The sequence below is a fragment of the Pseudorca crassidens genome, chromosome 3, assembly GCF_039906515.1.
Source record: "Pseudorca crassidens isolate mPseCra1 chromosome 3, mPseCra1.hap1, whole genome shotgun sequence".
Taxonomy (NCBI): domain Eukaryota; kingdom Metazoa; phylum Chordata; class Mammalia; order Artiodactyla; family Delphinidae; genus Pseudorca; species Pseudorca crassidens.
The window spans coordinates 20,223,154-20,242,735 of NC_090298.1; positions in this window are offsets into that span (position 1 = coordinate 20,223,154).

The window sequence follows — 19,582 nt, forward strand, 5'->3', positions numbered from 1 at the left end:
GTTAACTGCCACTCTGTGGAGCGGGTAGGGATATTTGCCTTATCTTACAGATAACTATATGGCCTTTAAGAAGTAAATCAAATTTTCAATATAAGTGCCTCCTAATTAAAAAACCTGTAAATGTGCTCTACTAGAAAGAAAGTATCTTTTAACAAATTATCCTTACTTCATATTATGTATTTTTTTTTAAAGTTTAGGAACTTCCAAAATATGGTGACTATTATCATAGTCATAATCTTTTTGTAACCAAATAAAATTATATGAACATTGACCTCCTAGATTATCTGATAATATTTTCAGGACCTAGTTAGTAAAATAAAATTATAACGGATTTGTGTTTTCTCAGGTGAGGCCCGTTGTAATACACTGAATTTTTTATCCCAGCACTGATGCCTCTGCCTTCTCAAGAATTGGCTTTTATTTTTCTAAACAACTGGAACACTGGTTGGCATATTTTAAGTGTTCAGTTAATATTTGATGAATTACTGAATAAATGAGTGAATGACTGGCATTGTCTGTAACATCTCATGAAGTTTTAAAATGCTGAAACCTGTATAACTATTGCCAAACAAAAAGTCTTATAAAATATCTAGTCTTAAAAATAAAATACAGTGGTCTTGTTTTATTTTTGTTTCATTCCTATAAATTTTCTATCCCTAATTATTTTTAAACTCTGGGAATTATTTCTTACATGGACTTAAGTTTTAATTTGAGTAACTCTTCTTGTGAAATAGCTAATAATGCTAAAAAATGCTACCTATGACAGATTAATTTTTTCTTGACCTTTTGTTACAGCAATGTCATGCTGGAAAAGGAATTTAGAAATTACCCAACCTGATCCTATCATATTTCTGTGAGATTTGTGATCTGAGCTATCTAATGTTTGCAGTTCTGAATTTCTTTCTTCTATTTAGATACACATTCTGGTGTCCAATCCTCAGTTGACACAGAGCTGCTGGTTAACACACAAATATTAATATAGTAGATTTAATACTTTGAATATAACCTACTTATGAAACATCAGTTAATCTGGTGTGATATGTGGACTTTTCAATCTATAATTAAGTTCTCTGCAAAGAATTCTATAGCAAACTTAAGGATTTCACACATGCAGAGAAGCACACAGGACAATGATTTTTATCCATATATTTTAATAAGTAAAGTAATAAAGTAACACTTTCTTCTTATATCAAAATAGCAATACCCATTTAAAGGTTCAAGTTTCTATATTTTCTGAATTCCTGTTTAGCATACTTTCCTATTGTTAAAGTGTGCTCCACACACTTAGGTTACACTACCTGTGCAATTCCAGATTTCAAAATGAGTAGCTAGTGTCATTACATAAGTCTTTAAAATAACTTGCCCTCTATGATATAAAGTCACCGTGTATAAAGGACAGTTTATATTTTTACATGCATTCCAATTATTCAAGGCTTTATTGATCATTAATATGCTCATTCAGTTTTTAGTCAAAAGGGATTTTATGGAAAGCAACGTAATCTTGCTGCTACTGGTTCAACAAATCATCTATCATACCATTTTATAACAATATTATTTTACTTTATGTGTGTTATTCTCTTTGTTCTTTCCTAATTTAAATAGCAGTGAATGATATTTTCTTTGGGATAAGGATATGTAAAACCAATTCTAACTCAGGTTTGTTAAACATTGAAACTGATCAGTGATTGTTAAAAAATTCTTTATGCTTGCTATAAATTAATTAAATCCTCTTGTAGCCTAGGTGGTATACATATGGATGGATGTTCCTGATATTAAATGACAACTAGTAAGATCAACTGTTCCTCCCAGTTCAAGAATTAGAAGTTTATTTTTATTTTAATTTTAGTCTGTATTAATCTGGGCAATTCTGAAACTACTACATTGAGAAACACAAGGATAGAATTCACATGGGAAAAATAAGTACACGACATGTTTATTTTTTGTAATTAAAACATTTATGAACTAACATATATAACGATTAATACCACAAACCCATGTAAATATAATCCAGTTTATGGGGTAATATATTTATATATTACCCCATATATAGTGTGGGTAAATAGTATATATAGTGTTTACCAATCCCACTTATATGTTTAACAACCAACAAATACTTATTAGTTGACTGATTTGTGCCAGGGAGTATTCTAGATACTAAGCACACTGCACTGTATTATTTACCTTTTGCTGCTATACCAAAAACTTAATGCCTTAAGACAAGAAAAAATTGTTATCTTACAGTGTTTGTTGGGGGTTATAAGTCCAAAATGGTTTCACTGGTCTAAAATCAAGGAGGCTTCTGGAAACTCTAGTGGAGAGTCCATACTCTTCCCTTTTCCACCTTCTAAAGGCATGCTGCATGCCATGGCTGAACACTACTTCCGCCTTCTTCAAACCCAGCAGCATAGGATTTTTTTTTTAATGTCTTTTTTTTTTTAACACCTTTATTGGAGTATAATTGCTGTACAATGTTGTGTTAGTTTCTGCTGTATAACAAAGTGAATCAGTTATACATATATATATATATATATATCCCCATATCTCCTCCCTCTTGCATCTCCTCCCACCCTCCCTGTCCCACCCCTCTAGGTGGTCACAAAACACCAAGCTGATCTCCCTGTGCTATGTCGCTGCTTCCCACTAGCCATCGATTTTACATTTGTAGTGTATATCTGTCCATGCCACCCTCTCATTTCGTCCCATCTTACCCTTCCCCCACCCTGTATCCTCACTCAAGTCCATTCTCTACGTCTGTGTCTTTATTTCTGTCCTGCCCCTAGGTTTATAAGAACATTTTTTTTTTAGATTCCATATAGAATACAGTACTTGTTTTTATCTTTCTGACTGACTTTGCTCTGTATGACAGACACTAGGTCCATCCACCTCACTACAAATAGTTCAATTTCATTTCTTTTTATGGCTAAGTAATATTCCATTGTATACATATGCCACATCTTCTTTATCCATTCATCTGTTGATGGACACTTAGGTTGCTTCCATCTCCTGGCTATTGTAAATAGTGCTGCAATGAACATTGTGGTACATGGCTGTTTTTGAATTATGGTTTTCTCAGGGTATATGCCCAGTAGTGGGATTGCTTGGTCATATGGTAGTTCTATTTTTAGTATTTTAAGGAACCTCCATACTGTTCTCCATAGTGGCTGTATCAATTTACATTCCTACCATCAGTGCAAGAGGGTTCCCTTTTCTCCACACCCTCTCCAGCATTTATTGTTTGTAAAGTTTTTGATGACAGCAATTCTGACCAGTGGGAGGTAATACCTCATTGTAGTTTTGATTTGCATTTCTCTAATGATTAGTGATGTTGAGCATGCTTTCATGTGTTTGTTGGCAATCTGTATATCTTCTTTGGAGAAATGTCTATTTAGGTCTTCTGCCCATTTTGGGATTGGGTTGTTTGTTTTTTTTTGATATTGAGCTACATGAGCTGTTTGTATATGTTGGAGATTAATTGTTTTTCAGTTGCTTTGTTTGCGAATACTTTCTCTCATTCTGAGGGTTGTCTTTTTGTCTTGTTTACGGTTTCCTTTGCTGTGCAAAAGCATTTAAGTTTAATGAAGTCCCATTTGTTTATTTTTGTTTTTATTTCCATTTCTCTAGGAGGTGGGATGAAAAGGATCTTGCTGTGATTTGTCATAGAGTGTTCTGCCTATGTTTTCCGCTAAGAGTTTTATAGTGTCTGGCCTTACAGTTAGGTCTTTACTCCATTTTGAGTTTACTTTTGTGTATGGTATTAGAGAGTGTTCTAATTTCATTCTTTTACATATAGCTGTCCAGTCTTCCCAGCACCACTTATTGAAGAGGCTGTCTTTTCTCCATTGTATATGCTTGCCTCCTTTATAAAAGATAAGTTGACCATATGTGTGTAGGTTTATCTCTGGGCTTTCTATCCTGTTCCATTGATCTATATTTCTGTTCTTGTGCCTGTACCATAGTGTCTTCATTACTGTAGGTTTGTAGTATAGTCTGAAGTAAGGGAACCTGATTTCTCCAGCTCCGTTTTTCTTTCTCAAGATTGCTTTTGCTATTTGGAGTCTTTTGTGTTTTCATAAAAATTGTGAAATTTTTTGTTCTAGTTCTGTGAAAAATGCCATTGGTAGTTTGATAGGGATTGCATTGAATCTGTAGATTGCTTAGTATAGTCATTTTCGCATTGTTGATTCTTCCAATCAAAGAACATGGTATATCTCTCCATCTGTTTGTATCGTCTTTAATTTCTTTCATCAGTGTCATAGTTTTCTGCATACAGGTCTTTTGTCTCCATAGGTAGGTTTATTCCCAGGTATTTTATTGTTTTTGTTTCAATTGTAAATGGGAATGTTTCCTTAATTTCTCTTTTAATTTTTCATCATTAGTGTATAGGAATGCAAGAAATTTCTGTGCATTAATTTTGTATTCGGCTACTTTACCAAATTCATTGATTAGCTCTAGTACTTTTCTGGTAGCATCTTTAGGATTTTCTGTGTATAGTATCATGTCATTTGCAAACAGTGACAGTTTTACTTCTTCTTTTCTGATTTGGATTCCTTTTATTTCTTTTTCTTCTCTGATCGCTGTGGCTAAAAGTTCCAAAACTATTTTTAATAATAGTGGTGAGAGTGGGTACCCTTGTCTTGTTCCTGATCTTAGAGGAAATGGTTTCAGTTTTTCACCATTGAGAAAAATGTTGGCTGTGGGTTTGTCATATATGGACTTTATTATGGTGAGGTAAGTTCCCTCTATGCCTACTTTCTGCAGAGTTTTTATCATAAATCGGTGTTGAATTTTCTCAAAACCTTTTTCTGCATCTATTGAGGTGATCATATGGTTTTTTTCCTTCAGTTTGTTAATATGGTTTATCACATTGATTGATTTGCATATATTGAAGAACACTTGCATTCCTGGGATAAATCACTCTTGATCATGGTGTATGATCCTTTTAATGTGCTGTTGGATTCTGTTTGCTAGTATTTTGTTGAGGGTTTCTGCATCTGTGTTCATCTGTAATACTGGCCTGTAGTTTTCTATTTTTGTGACATCTTTGTCTGGTTTTGGTATCAGGGTGATGGTGGCCTCATAGAATGAGTTTAGGAGTGTCCCTCCCTCTGCTATATTTTGGAAGAGTTTGAGAAGGATAGGTGTTAGCTCTTCTTCAAATGTTTGATAGAATTCACCTGTGAAGCCATCCAGTGCTGGGCTTTTGCTTGTTGGAGATTTTTAATCACAGTTTCAATTTCAGTTCTTGTGATTGGTCTGTTTATGTTTTCTATTTCTTCCTGGTTCAGTCTCGGAAGGTTGTGCTTTTCTAAGAATTGGTCCATTTCTTCCAGTTGTCCATTTTACTGGCATTAGTTGCTTGTAGTAATCTCTCATGATCCCTTGTTTTTCTGCAATGTCAGTTGTTACTTCTCCTTTTTCATCTAATCCGTTGATTTGAGTCTTCTCCCTTTTGATGAGTCTGCCTAGTGGTTTATCAATTTTATTTATTATGTCAAAGAACCGGCTTTTTGATTTATTGATCTTTGCTCTTGTTTCCTTCATTTATTTTTCATTTATTTCTGATCTGATCATTATAATTTCTTTCCTTCTGCTAACTTTGGGTTTTTTTTTGTTCTTCTGTCTCTGATTGCTTTAGGTGTAAGGTTAGGTTGTTTAGTTGAGATTTTTCTTGTTTCTTGAGGTAGGATTGTATTGCTATAAACTTCCCTCTTAGAACTGATTTTGCTGCATCCCATAGGTTTTGGGTCGTCGTGTTTTCATTGTCATTTGTTTCTATGCATTTTTTGATTTCCTCCTTGATTTCCTCAGTGATCTCTTGTTTTCTACTTCTTACATTTTTTTTCCTGTGATTGATATCTAGTCTCATAGTGTGTGGTTGGAAAAGAGACTTGATATAATTTCAGTTTTCTTAAATTTACCAAGGCTTGATTTGTGATCCAAGATATGATCTATCCTGGAGAATGTTCCATGAGCACTTGAGAAGAAAGTGTATTCTGTTGTTTTGGGATGGAATGTCATATAAATATCAATTAAGTCCATTTGTTTAATGTGTCATTTAAACCTTGTGTTTCCTTATTTATTTTCATTTTGGATAATCTGTCCATTGGTGAAAGTGAGGTGTTAAAGTCCCCTACTATTGTTGTGTTATTGTTGATTTCCTCTTTTATTGGTGTTAGCATTTGCCTTATGTTTTGAGGTGCTTCTGTATTGGGTGCGTAAGTATTTACAATTATTATATCTTCTTCTTGGGTTGATCCTTTGATCATTATTTAGTGTCCTTCTTTTCTCTTGTAATAGTCTTTATTTTAAAGTTTATTTTGTCTGATATGAGAATTGCTACTCCAGCTTTCTTTTGATTTCCATTTGCATGGAATATGTTTTTCCATCCCCTCACTTTCAGTCTGCATATGTCCCTAGGTCTGAAGTGGGTCCCTTGTAGACAGCATATATACAGATCTTGTTTTTGTATCCATTCAGCGAGTTTATGTCCATTGGTTCAGGCATTTAATCCTTTTATATTTAAGGTAATTATTGATATGTATATTCCTATTACTGTTATCTTAATTGTTTTATGTTTGTTTTTGTTGGTCTTTTCCTTTTCTTGTGTTTCCTGCCTAGAGAAGTTCCTTTAGTATTTTTTGTAAAGCTGGTTTGGTGGTGCTGAATTTTCTTAACTTTTGCTTGTCTGTAAAAGTTTTAATTTCTCTGTCGAACCTGAATGAGATCCTTGCTGGGTAGGTATTCTTGGTTGTAGGTTCTTCCTTGTCATCACTTTAAATATGTCCTGCCACTCCCTTTTGGCTTGCAGAATTTCTGCTGAAAGATCAGCTGTTAGCCTTATTGGGATTCCCTTGTATGTTATTTGCTGCTTTTCCCTTGGTGCTTTTAATATTTTTTCTTTATATTTAATTTTTGATAGTTTGATTAATATGTGTCTTGGTCTGTTTCTCCTTGGATTTATCCTGTATGGGACTCTGCACTTCCTGGACTTGATTGACAATTTCCTTTCCCATATTAGGGAAGTTTTCAACTGTAATCTCTTAAAATATTTTCTCAGACCCTTTCTTTTTCTCTTCTTCTTCTGAGACCCCTATAATTTGAATGTTGGTACCTTTAATGTTGTCCCAGAAGTCTCTGAGACGGTCCTCAATTCTTTTCTTTCTTTTTTCTTTATTCTGCTCTGCTGTTGTTATTTCCACTATTTTATCTTCCGGGTCACTTATCCTTTCTTCTGCCTCAGTTATTCTGTTATTGATTCCTTCCAGAGAATTTTAAATTTCATTTATTGTGTTGTTCATCATTGTTTGTTTGCTCTTTAGTTCTTCTATGTCCTTGTTAAACGTTTCTTGTATTTTCTCCATTCTGTTTTCAAGATTTTATATCATCTTTACTATCATTACCCTGAATTATCTTTCAGGCAGACTGCCTATTTCCTCTTCATTTGTTTGGTGTGATGGATTTTACCTTGCTCCTTCATTTGCTGCATATTTCTCTGTCTTCTCATTTTGTTTATCTTACTGTGTTTTTGGTCTCCTTTTTGCTGGCTGCAGGTTCATAGTTTCCATTGGTTTTGGTGTCTTCCCACATTTGGTAAGGTTGGTTCAGTGGCTTGTGTAGGCTTCCTGGTGGAGGGGACTGGTGCCTGTGCTGTGGTGGATTGGGCTGGGTCTTGCCTTTCTGGTGGTCAGGGCTGCGACTGGTGGTGTGTTTTAGGGTGTCTCAGAAGTTAGTATTATTTTTGGCAGCCTCGCTGCTAATGGGTGGGGTGGGGTTGTGTTCCTCTCTTGCTAGTTTTTTGGCATAGGCCGTCCAGCACTGGAGCTTGCTGACTGTTGGGTGGAGCTTGGTCTTAGCATTGAGACAGAGATCTGTGGGAGAGCTCTCGCTGATTGATATTACGTGGGGCCATGAGGTCTCTGGTGGTCCAATGTCCTGAACTCAGCTCTCCCACCTCACAGGCTCAGGCCTGACACCAGGCCGGAGCACCAAGACCCTGTCATCTACATGGCTCAGAAGAAAAGGGAGAAAAAAGAAAGAAAAACATTAATTAAAAAATAAAATAAAATAATGAAAGTAAAAAAAAAATTAATTATTAAAATAAAAAAATAAAAAGTAATTAAAAAAAAGAAAGCATACAAACCAGTAATCAAATCCACCAATGATAACAAGCACTAAAAACTATACTAAAACATAAAAATCATAAACAAGTCAGTCACAGACAACAAACCCTGTGTCTACACTTGTTCCCAAAGTCCAGCCCCTCAATTCTGGGTTGATTTGTTGTCTATTCAGGTATTCCACAGATGCAGGGTACATTAAGTTGATGGTGGGGATTTAATCCGCTGCTTCTGAGGCTGCATGGAGAAATTTCCTTTTCTCTTTGTTTGCACAGCTCCCAGGGTTGTTTGGGCCCCACCTGTGTGTGTAGGTCATCCTGAGGCTTCTGTTCTCACCCATACAGGACGGGGTTAAAGGAGTGGGTGATTAAGCGTTCTGGCTGACTCATGCTGTGGGGTAGGGAGGGGTACCATAGTTATAATTGGAATGTGGGGTGAAACTGTGGCTTCAGAGGCTGGCATGACATTGCAACAGCCTAAGGCGTGCCGTGTGTTCTCCCGGGGAAGTTGTCCCTGGATCATGGGACCCTGGAAGTGGCGGGCTGCGCAGACTCCCAGGGGGTAGGTCAGGGGGGTGTGGACAGTGACCTGTGCTTTCCCATAGGATTCTTGGTGGCTGCAGCAGCAACGTTAGCGTTTCATGGCTGTCTCTGATGTCTGAGCTGATAGGCGCGCCTTGCACCCGTCTCTGGAGCTCATTTAGGCAGTGCTCTGCCTTCTGTAGGCAGACAGGGAAGGAATCCCCTCTCTTCGTGCACTCTGAAACAATGGTCTCTTGCCTCTTTGGCAGGTCCAGACTTTTTCCCGGACTCCCTCCTGGTAGCTGTGGCGCACTAGCCCCCTTCAGGCTGTGTTCACGCCGCCAACCCCAGTCCTCTCCCTGGGATCTGACCAAAGCCCGAGCCGCAGCTCCCAGCCCCCGCCCGCTCCGGCAGGTGAGCAGATAAGCCTCTCAGGCTGGTGAGTGCTGGTCGGCACCTATCCTCTGTGCAGGAATCTCTCTGCTTTGCCCTCCGCACCCCTGTTGCTGTGCTCTCCTCCGCGGCTCCGAAGCGTCCCCCCTCCGCCACCTGCCGCCTCCGCCCGCGAAGGGGCTTCCTAGTGTGTGGAAACCTTTCCTCCTTCTCAGCTCCCTCCCACTGGTGCAGGTCCTGTCCCTATTCTTTGTCTCTGTTTTTTTCTTTTTTCTTTTGCCCTACCCAGGTACATGGGGAGTTTTTTGCCTTTTGGGAAGTCTGAGGTCTTCTGCCAGCGTTCAGTAGGTGTTCTGTAGGAGCTGTTCCACATGTAGATGTATTTTTGATGTATTTGTGGGGAGGAAGGTGATCTCCACGTCTTACTCCTCCGCCATCTTGAAGGTCTCAGCATAGCATCTTTAAATCTTTCTCTGATGCTAACTTTTCCTCCCTCTTTCACTTAGAAGGACAAATATGTCTTCATCAGACTCACTTCAATAACAATCCTAGATGCTGTCTATATACCAAGATTCTTAAACACTGATGTAAAGTCCCTTCCGCATGTTAGGGAAAAATAGTCACAGTTTCCTCAGGTTAGGGTGCACACATACTGGGGAACCATTATTTTGCCAATCATAAGCAATAAGTAAAACAGAGCAAAATCTCTGCTTCCTTTAAAGTGTGAGAAAGGCAGACAAAAAGCAAACACATAATATATCCTCTTTTTTACCCCTACTACTTATTTGTACCTAGAACCTTTTTCTTTACAGTTTTCCTGAGGAATTATCTGTCTGTATTATTATCCTTCTCAACTAATCCGTTTTTACCTTTCCCAGCACACTCTATTTCATGCATTTATGTTCATGTATATTTCTTTTTCCTTCCACTTTATTTGGTTTAACTCTATTATTTTTCTCCAAACTTCATAACGCATTAGCCTTTCATTTTTATTTACATAAACATTTAGTGTTAAAGTTTTGCCCCATCAATACAGATTTGATAGTATGTTATCATTTAAGATCAAACAATTGTTTAATTGTTCTTTGAACCATAAAATAGTGAGGGTTTATGTGTGTATGTGATTTCCAATGGTTGGTATATTTTTAAACACTTTAGATCACAGTAAAAAAATATATATATAAAAACATAATTATATTTTCATTTTTAAGTGAATAATTCTGTAGCATTAAGTACATTCAAAATGTTGTCCAGCCATTATCACTATCTATTTCTGGAACTTTTGCATCATCCCCAACAGATCTCTGTACTATTAAACAATAACTCTCCATTTCCCCTCCCCCACCTCCCAGCAACCTTCATTATACTTTTCTGTCTCTTGCCTAGTCTAGGTACCTCATATAGGTGGAATCATACAATATTTGTCTTCTTGTCTCTGGCTTATTTCACATAGCATAATGTTTTTACTGTTTAATTTAAAAAATTGAATTATGCTAAAAATAACCCTGATCTCTTATGCTACTGTACATGAAATAAGATATACCTTCGTCTTGCATGTAAGTCATATTCTGCATATAATTCCTGTGTGCTCATGACAAATGTGTTTCTCCTAATATGGTGTTAGATCAAAATTATAATTGTGTTTTTCAAATATTCTGTATCTTTACTCCATTTTGGGTTTCAGAGGAAGAAATATAGCATGTGCACTGTAACAAAGCTGTAAAGAGTAGATGCAAGCACTTCATGACTTACCAAAGAGAGCAAGAAGAGTAAGGAAGGAAGGATTCACCATACTAAGCAAACTGCCTTTTATTTTTCAGGGACTCTATCTGAGGTTAGTCTCCCCAGAGCTTTATGCTTTGCTCAGATGTATTTCAGTAACCATCCACACATGCACTCACACTTTAGATGTCATAAAACGTTCCATCACTATCCACCTTTCTCCCAAATTCTATTGTATGCACATCCATATTTATAGACACATATATAAAGAGATTCAAATATATATTGATACTTATTTCATGAAAATAACTTCTTTTGTAGATCTATTTTCAAATGTAAACTAGAATTCTAATTTTCCAGTCACACTTGATTGTGTGATTGAATATCTTTGTGTCTATTTAAAATACACAAGCTTTGTTTTACTAATCGAGGGCTGAAGAAAACGAGGAATTCAATTTGGGTGTATTTGCAGTAGCTCTGCACTTAAATTTTGATTCTAGTGCTTCTTACCTTTATGACATTGAAGGGCTTTATATTACTGTGGTAGGCAGAATAATATCCTACCAAATGTGCCATTGCCCTAACTCCCAGAAATTGTAATATATTATATTACATAGCATAGATAAATTTTCAGATGCAGTTAAAGTTATGGACCTTATAATCGGGAGATTATCCTGCATTATCTAGCTGGGCCCATCTAAGGACATTAGCCCTTAAATGCACAGAATTTTCTCTGGCAAGAGAAATGTTGCAGAAGGTGAGTCAGAGATTCCATGTATGAGAAGCATTCAAAGCACCGTTGCTGGCTCTGGGATATAGACTCCCATGTGCGGGGACTGGCGAAAAACCTCTAGGAACTAAGGGCATCTGCCAGCTGACAGGCAGCAGGAAATGGATTCTCAGTCCTATGACTGTAAGGACCTGCATTCTGCCAACAACCTGAATGAACTTGGAAGCAAATTCTTCCCAGAGTCTCCTGAGAAAAGTCCAGTTGGCTGACACCTTGTTTTTGGCTTTGTGAAATCTAGAGCAGAGAAATCAGCAGAGCCAACTAGAATTTCTGACCTACAGAACTCTGAAATACTAAATTTGTGTTGTTTTAAACCACTAAGTTTGTGGTTATTTGTTATGGCAGCAGGAAAAAATGAATGCAGTTACCCTCTTCAGCTCAGGTACCAGTCTCTAAAAAATGAGAGAAAATAATATTGTTACAAGTGTATGTATATCTCAAGTCTGCAGAGTGATTGATAAGTAAGTTATATTTGCCATACATTTAAAAATTTAAGTGTAGGTTACGTAAACCACTTTTTTCCCCTTTGTGCGTGTGTGTATGTGTTTAAGACATTTATCACATTTAATTATCCTAGGGGAAAGTATCTACTATGGGATTACTTAATATTTTCATTGATGTATCCAAATCTAATATGGTGATATGTCACAGTGGAAGGTTCCTGAAATGAATGGCACCAATGGTGAGGGTGACTATCATGGCCTAATTCCAGGAAATAGAAATAAGCTATTTTAAGGCAGACAGAAATGCTGTAAATTGTTATGTATTTCATTAAAATAGTATACACTAATATATAATCAGCCAAATTATTACCTCGCAAAATAATAATATTCTTAAATGATAAATAATGAGTTCTACACTGTTTAAAAAAATTACTTTGGAAACTGCTTGACTTCTGATATTTAAAATCTATCTTGTTAATAAAAATATAATTTATACGTTCCTTGATGACTTTCAAATAGATATAAAATGTATACTCATCAATTTAAAATTATGATTGAATGACTCCATGTTTCTATAGAAAATATGCCAGAAGATAGATCACATGGCTTGTAATAGATTTTCAGTGATCCCTATGATTCAATTTTATTTTCACAGTTGGATTTTTTTTTTTTTTTTTTTTTTTTTTGCTGTACACGGGCCTCTCACTGTTGTGGCCTCTCCCATTGTGCAGCTCCGGACATGCAGGCCCAGCGGCCATGGCTCACGGGCCCAGCCTCTCCGCGGCACGTGGGATCTTCCTGGACCGGGGCACGAACCCGTGTCCCCTGCATCGGCAGGCGGACTCTCAACCACTGCGCCACCAGGAAGCCCCACAGTTGGATATTTTTAAAGCAAGAATAAACATGGTTTTCATTTTTAATAGATAATTCTATTTCTTCTTAGGAACTTAAATTGATTTGAAGATGTTATAGTAAACACATATCAGAAACAGTATTGTATGTGGTTATGCCTTTCAGTCATAGAATGTTTATTTATTTATTTATTTAGGCTGTTTTGGGTCTTTGGTGCTGTGCGCAGGCTTTCTCTAGTTGCAGCGAGCGGGGGCTGCTCTTTGTTGTGGTGCGCAGGCTCCTAATTGCGGTGGCTTTTCTTGTTGCGGAGCACAGGCTCTAGGTGCGCAGGCTTCAGTAGTTGTGGCACGTGGGCTCAGTAGTTATGGCTTATGGGCTCTAGAGCACAGGCTGAGTAGTTGTGGCCCATATGCTTAGTGGCTCTGCGACATGTGGGATCTTCCCGGGCCAGGGCTTGAACCCATGTCCCTTGCATTGGCAGGCAGATTCTTAACCACTGCACCACAAGGGAAGTCCATAGAATGGTTTTATTTATTGATTGATTTCTATTAATTCGACAGTAAATCGTATATTATTTGATAGTATTGTTTCCAGTTTTTGTTACTGAATAAGGTAGTGTTGAATAAAGAAATATTTGTTTGAGACTTTCCATTAATCTCCCACTTTAAAAATAACATAATAGTTCATTATGAAACATTATAAATTTTAAGTTTTGCCATTTCCAAAAAAATAATTACAAATATTTTAATGAAAATATTTTGATATAGAGTTTTCAGTAATGCAGCGTTCAAACAAAATAACTTTGAATTAATAAAATAAAAAGATTCATAAAGTGAATGCTTTCACTTTCTTTGCCCTTTCTTTCACTCATTAAAATCACTAATCTGGTCTTGAATATGAGCCTAGAGGAAAATGTCCTGTAGAGTATACTTAAGAAGGAGTAACAGTCTTTGTAAGTTATTGATCTTCCATTCCAGCTTGATACACCCAGGCATCCATACACAAATTTTTCCGGACTTTCCATTCTTAGAGCCTCTTATGCAGGTTGTTGAATTGTTGAGGGTCTGGGGGAATGGCATCTGCTTTAATATTCTCTATATCTTTTCAGAAGTTATACTAGCAATTATAAAGATAAGTTGATGATTGAAGGTAATCAGTGAAGTAGATTACACACACATACGTATGCATACATATGATTTACATGAAAATTTTATTCAAAACGAAAGTTAATGAATCTAGTTTTTAAATTTTTTGAGTACTCAATCAGTAATGTATCTTCTGCCTTGTCATAAAAAACAGTTCTTAGAAACAGAAGAACTGGATACTGAGTATAAAATACTGATGTGAAAATCTAAATTAAGGTGTTAAAATTCACATATGGTGATCAGTTCTGACAATAAAAATGAAAAAATAAGAAGATAGGCCAAATAGACTACAGGAAAAAAAAAAAAGAAAATTTGAATATTATTTCTTCTGCAAGCAAATATGTTTAGTAACGTATTTTGAATGAAACGTTGAGAGAATTTCATATATTTTATTAATAAAAATGTAAAAAGATATTCTACATGAAAGACACATTAATGTTATTTATATCATCACATATTTATTTTTACTTGTAGATAACTTGCATATGTTTTATTGTTATAATTTATACATAGTAAAAAGCAAAACTCTTAATTGTAACAAAACTGTGAATTTTGACAATTGTATTTTCAGATACTATCAACCTGTGGAATATTTCTCACTCCAGAGGTGTCCTTTGTGCCTTCCCAGTCAATCCCCTAAGGAAGACACCATTTTGATTTCTGTCTTCATTGACTAGTTTTCTCTATTTTATAGATTTAAATATCCATGTAGTTAGAAAGATACTATATCTTTCTATATATCTATATAGATATAGATATCTATCTATAGTTAGATATATATCTAACTATATCCATGTAGTTAGAAAGATATATACCTATTAGAGCCTTAATTACTTTGCAGAGCAACATATTTTTAGAGATGTTCATGATTTTACATATGTCAGTAGTCTGTCCCAATTTTTATAGCTGGGTGTTATTCCATTGAATGAGTATATCACAATGTGTTTATCCATGTACTTTCTGTTGGATATCCCTTTTGTATATGGTTTTTGTCTTTTGTGACTAAAAATATTACAGATGTTTTGTGCAAGTCTACTTACAGTTATATATGTTCATTTTTCATTGGTATATATTTAGGAGTGAAATTTCTAGATCATAGTGTATATATTTATATGTGTGTGTATATTTAATTTTATACAGATATTATCAGATTATCTACTAATAAAAGGTGATTTTCTACTTCTGTTTTCGTAAAATCTGTGCCTCTCCCCACTAGCTTTATTGAGGAATAGTATTCATGTAATAAAATTCACTCATTTTAGATGTACTATTTGATAAGTTTCGTTCATTTTTGTACAGTCATATTACATTTACTACAAACAAGATATAAAAAGGGTTTCATTATGCTCCTATGAAGTCTTACTGTTTATCCCTGGACCCTGGCAAACACTGTCTGCTTTCTGTCATTGTAATTTTCTTTTCTAGAATCTCATATACTTTGAATCATATAGTATATAATGACTTTTATCGCTTAGCTGTTGGTGTCTTATCTATGAAAATTTTGCCAACTCCAAAGCCACAAAGATTTTCTTCAAGGAATATTACAGTTTTAGTTTTTGTTTTTAAAATTATGGTCTAATTCAAATAAATTTTAGTATATGGTGCAAAGAAACTGTTGGTGTTGTTGCTGTTCTTTTTTTTTCAATATAAATGAATATTGAATGTCCTATTACCATTTGTTGAGAAGAATATTCTTTCCCCATAAACTTGCTTTGTCATCATTTCAAAAAATTAATTGAACATGTAAGTGATGATCTATTTTTTGTACTTTATTTTGTATTCTTGATCTTTAAGGGTATACATTGACAGTATCAGACTCTCTTGATTACTATAGTTTTAGGGTAATTCTTAAAATGAGAGAATGTAAGTATTTCAACTTTTTTTCTTTAAAAAGTTTTTGCTATTTTAAACTATATCCACTTCTATGTAAATGTTAGAATCAACCTGTTATTTTCCACAAAATTATCTTGTGGATTTTTTATTGATTTTGCTTTGAATCTGTAAATAGATTTGAGGGAATTATCATTCTGAATGTTTAACTCTGAAGTATTCTCTACCACAGGGGTCCCCCAACCCCCAGGCCACAGACTGGTACCAGTCCATGGCTTGTTAGGAACCGGGCCGCACAGCAGCAGGAGGTGAGTGGCGGATGAGGGAGCGAAGCTTCATCTGTATTTACAGCCACTCACCATTGCTCACATTACCGCCTGAGCTCTGCCTCCTGTCTGATCAGCAGTGGCATTAGATTCTCATAAGAACGCGAACCCTATTGTGAACTGTGCATGCAAGGGATCTGGGTTACATGCTCCTTATGAGAATCTAATGCCTGATGATTTGAGGTGGAGCTGAGGCGGTCCCATCACCCCCAGATGAGACCATCTAGTTGCAGAAAAACAAGCTCAGAGCTTAGGGCTCCCATAGATTCTGCATTATGGTGAGTTGTGTAATTATTTCATTGTATATTACAATGTAATAATAATAGAAATAAAGTGCACAATTCATGTAATGTGCTTGAATCATCCCCAAACCATCCCGCACCCCACCCTGGTCTGTGGAAAAATTGTCTTCCACGAAACCGGTCCCTGGTGCCAGAAAGGTTGGGGACCACTGTCCTACCATATTTATTATATATTAGGGTTTAAAAAAAAGTACTCTGAGCTTCTAGGCCAAAATACCCAGTTACTTATTAAAGATAGAAAATCAGTTTAGCATCACACTTCATACAAAATAATGTAAGGTGACAGTAGATTTAAGGTATTAAGAAACTCAAGAATAGACAGTGTAGGTGAAAGATTTTGTACCTGAAATTATTTTCTTCAAATATCCAGGTAATAGAAAAATAATTTATACTTTCAAGAACTCAGGGAAAATTTCTTTCTGAAGTTCTGCGGTATCATCTCAAGCAAACATTTTTGTTTGCTTGGTTTTTGTGTATGTGTTTTGATTTGGGGTTTTTGTTTGTTTTTGGTAAAGGGCAGATAGTACATATTTTAGGCTTTGCAGATCACATGATCTCTGTCTTCACTATTCAATTTCAATTCTGCTGTTAAAACATGAAGCCATCCATAGAAAATTGACCAATTCATAATCATGGCTCTGTTCCAGTAAAGCTTTATTTACTAAAACAGGAGGCCAAAGTATTTGGATGTATAATTTGTTGATTGTGCTCTAGTGCAACTATTCTCAGTGTGTTGCCCCCAGGCCAGCACCATCCATAACACCCAGGAACTTGGTAGAAATGGAAATTTTCCCACTTTTTCCCAGATCTACTGAATCAGAAATTTTAGAGGAAATGCTTAGCAATCTCTGTGTCACATAAACTCTAGGTGGTTCTGTGCATGTTAAAGTTTGAGAACCACTAATCTTAAATATCAATTTCAATCAAACAAAGGTTGACTGAAGGAATGTCAGCAAAATGGCAGTTGATGAGCATTGGATACATTTAATGTATATTTACACTAAAGCAAAAGTAGATATGAGGATGGACTCTGCACTTACTCTAGGCACATTTTGACTCCATTGGAGGAGGGACAAGAGAACCAGCTATCCTGCACCCTCCACTAACAGAAGGAAGAAGCCATCTGCCACTAGACCAGAAACTTGCTATGATACAAGGTAGAGGCTGCAGTCCTGGGGGCAGAGCTGGAAGCCTGCCTGTGCTCTGAACTCCACAGTGAGAAGGAGGAAGAAAGTGTTTCTTGCTGGAGAAGTACAAGAATGCTAAGAGTGCCCCAACCAGAGACTCAGGCAGTCTGCCTTGTGGGAGGAGTGTGGGGTGAGACATCCTCTGTTGGACAGGTGTGGAAGACCTGTTGTCTGAAATCTGAAGCTAAGGAGAGATCCTCTAGAATTCTATACCTCACACTCAAAATATGACAGTGAAATCAACCACCAGAGAAATTTCAAGACTTTAGTACACGATGGTAGATTAAAAAAGCAAAGGCACACCCAGCACAACTACAGACAGATTGACTTAATCCTCTCATGAATAGGATGCCGAAAGAAGCGACATGGCTTTCCTCTGGGTGTAGATATTGTTTACCTTAGCCTTACTATGCTTTTACACACAAAGTCTGACATTAAATATATAACAAAAAATCAAGAAACAGTGTTAATAGATATAGTGGAAAAGTAGATACGTTTGTACAGTTGAAAAAAATGAGCAGAAAAATAGAGTCAAATGGAAATGTACTCCTAGAGGCTTTTTGCTTTTGTATAGACCAAATCAATTTCTAATGTAGTTGTTCTAATTTACATTTTCACCAAGGAAGTCTGAAAGTTTCACTTGTTTCACATTCTGGTAAATACTTGCTATTGCCAAGTTACCCTTCTTCTGGGAAGGAAATCCATCATTTTGGTAAAAAGACCCAAACCTTAGGCAAAAAATAGTCTAAATGTCCAACAAAACCTTTGTATAGAGATGATTTTGAACTACAAGTTCAAATATAATATTGAAAAGGTATATGAACAGAAAGTTCTTAGGAAAAAGACTGAATGAGTCATGTGAACTTAGAAGCATCAAAGTAAGTAACTGAAGCCATTTTTAAAGATTATAGCTTGAGAAAAGGAGTCTAGAATTAAAGTATAAAGACCTCCTCTCTTTAAATTCAAAATGAGGAAAACAAAACGTTAAACAACCGAGATGAACTTTCCAAAGAAATCAGAGGAAAACCAGATAAATATAGTGTCATGGGAGCCATACAAAGAGTTTCTCAAGCAGGTCATGGTCAGAATTGTCACATGGTTTTGAATAGCCTCACATTCATCAGTTTTTGTTTTGAAATATTTTTTTTTCTTTTTTTTTTCACACACACACACACTGTATTTTATTTTTACAAGAGATAAATAAAGTGACACCAAGCATTGTAAATGGATGACCACAACAAAAGCAACAAGGATTGCAATTACCAAACACGAAACACACTCACACTATGTCATAATATTGACATTCAGTCCAGTGATCCTCCACTGTAACAGCTCCTTTACTTTGCAGTGAAAATTGATTCGTATATTTTTTGCCTCTGAGTCCTTGTGGGACTTTTTTTATTTATTCAAACAGAAAGGCCCAAAAATTATAATCATCCTCATCAGTTCACGCAGTCCCATGTAATTAATTTTTTTTCATCTTGATCTTTTGTTAGCACTTTTATGAATTCATCAGTTTTCCATTAGAGTTCTGAAAATGCTTATTCATTCAGTTCAGCAGTATAGTCAGTTACCAGAAACCTGTACTTGTCAGAGTCTTTCCCATGAATTCCTTGAAGATGAAACCCTTTTATAGAAACATTTTTCAAAAGCATCAGGGTACACCCAGAACTGTCTGTAAATGACAAAAGACTTAAAAATGACCACGGTTAAAGATCTGATGAAAGTTCATAATAATGCAATTGACAAGGAAATTTAGTTATTTCTGAGATATACATTTTAAAGTAATAACTAGAATTATGACTTATAACATTATACCAGAGCATATAAGATTTTTAGAAATTTCATGTAATGTCTGAAACATTTATATTAACATATTTCTATACAAATAACCCAGAGAAAGTTTAGTATTAGTTGTTGTTTTGTTTGTTTATACTGCAAGTTCTTATTAGTC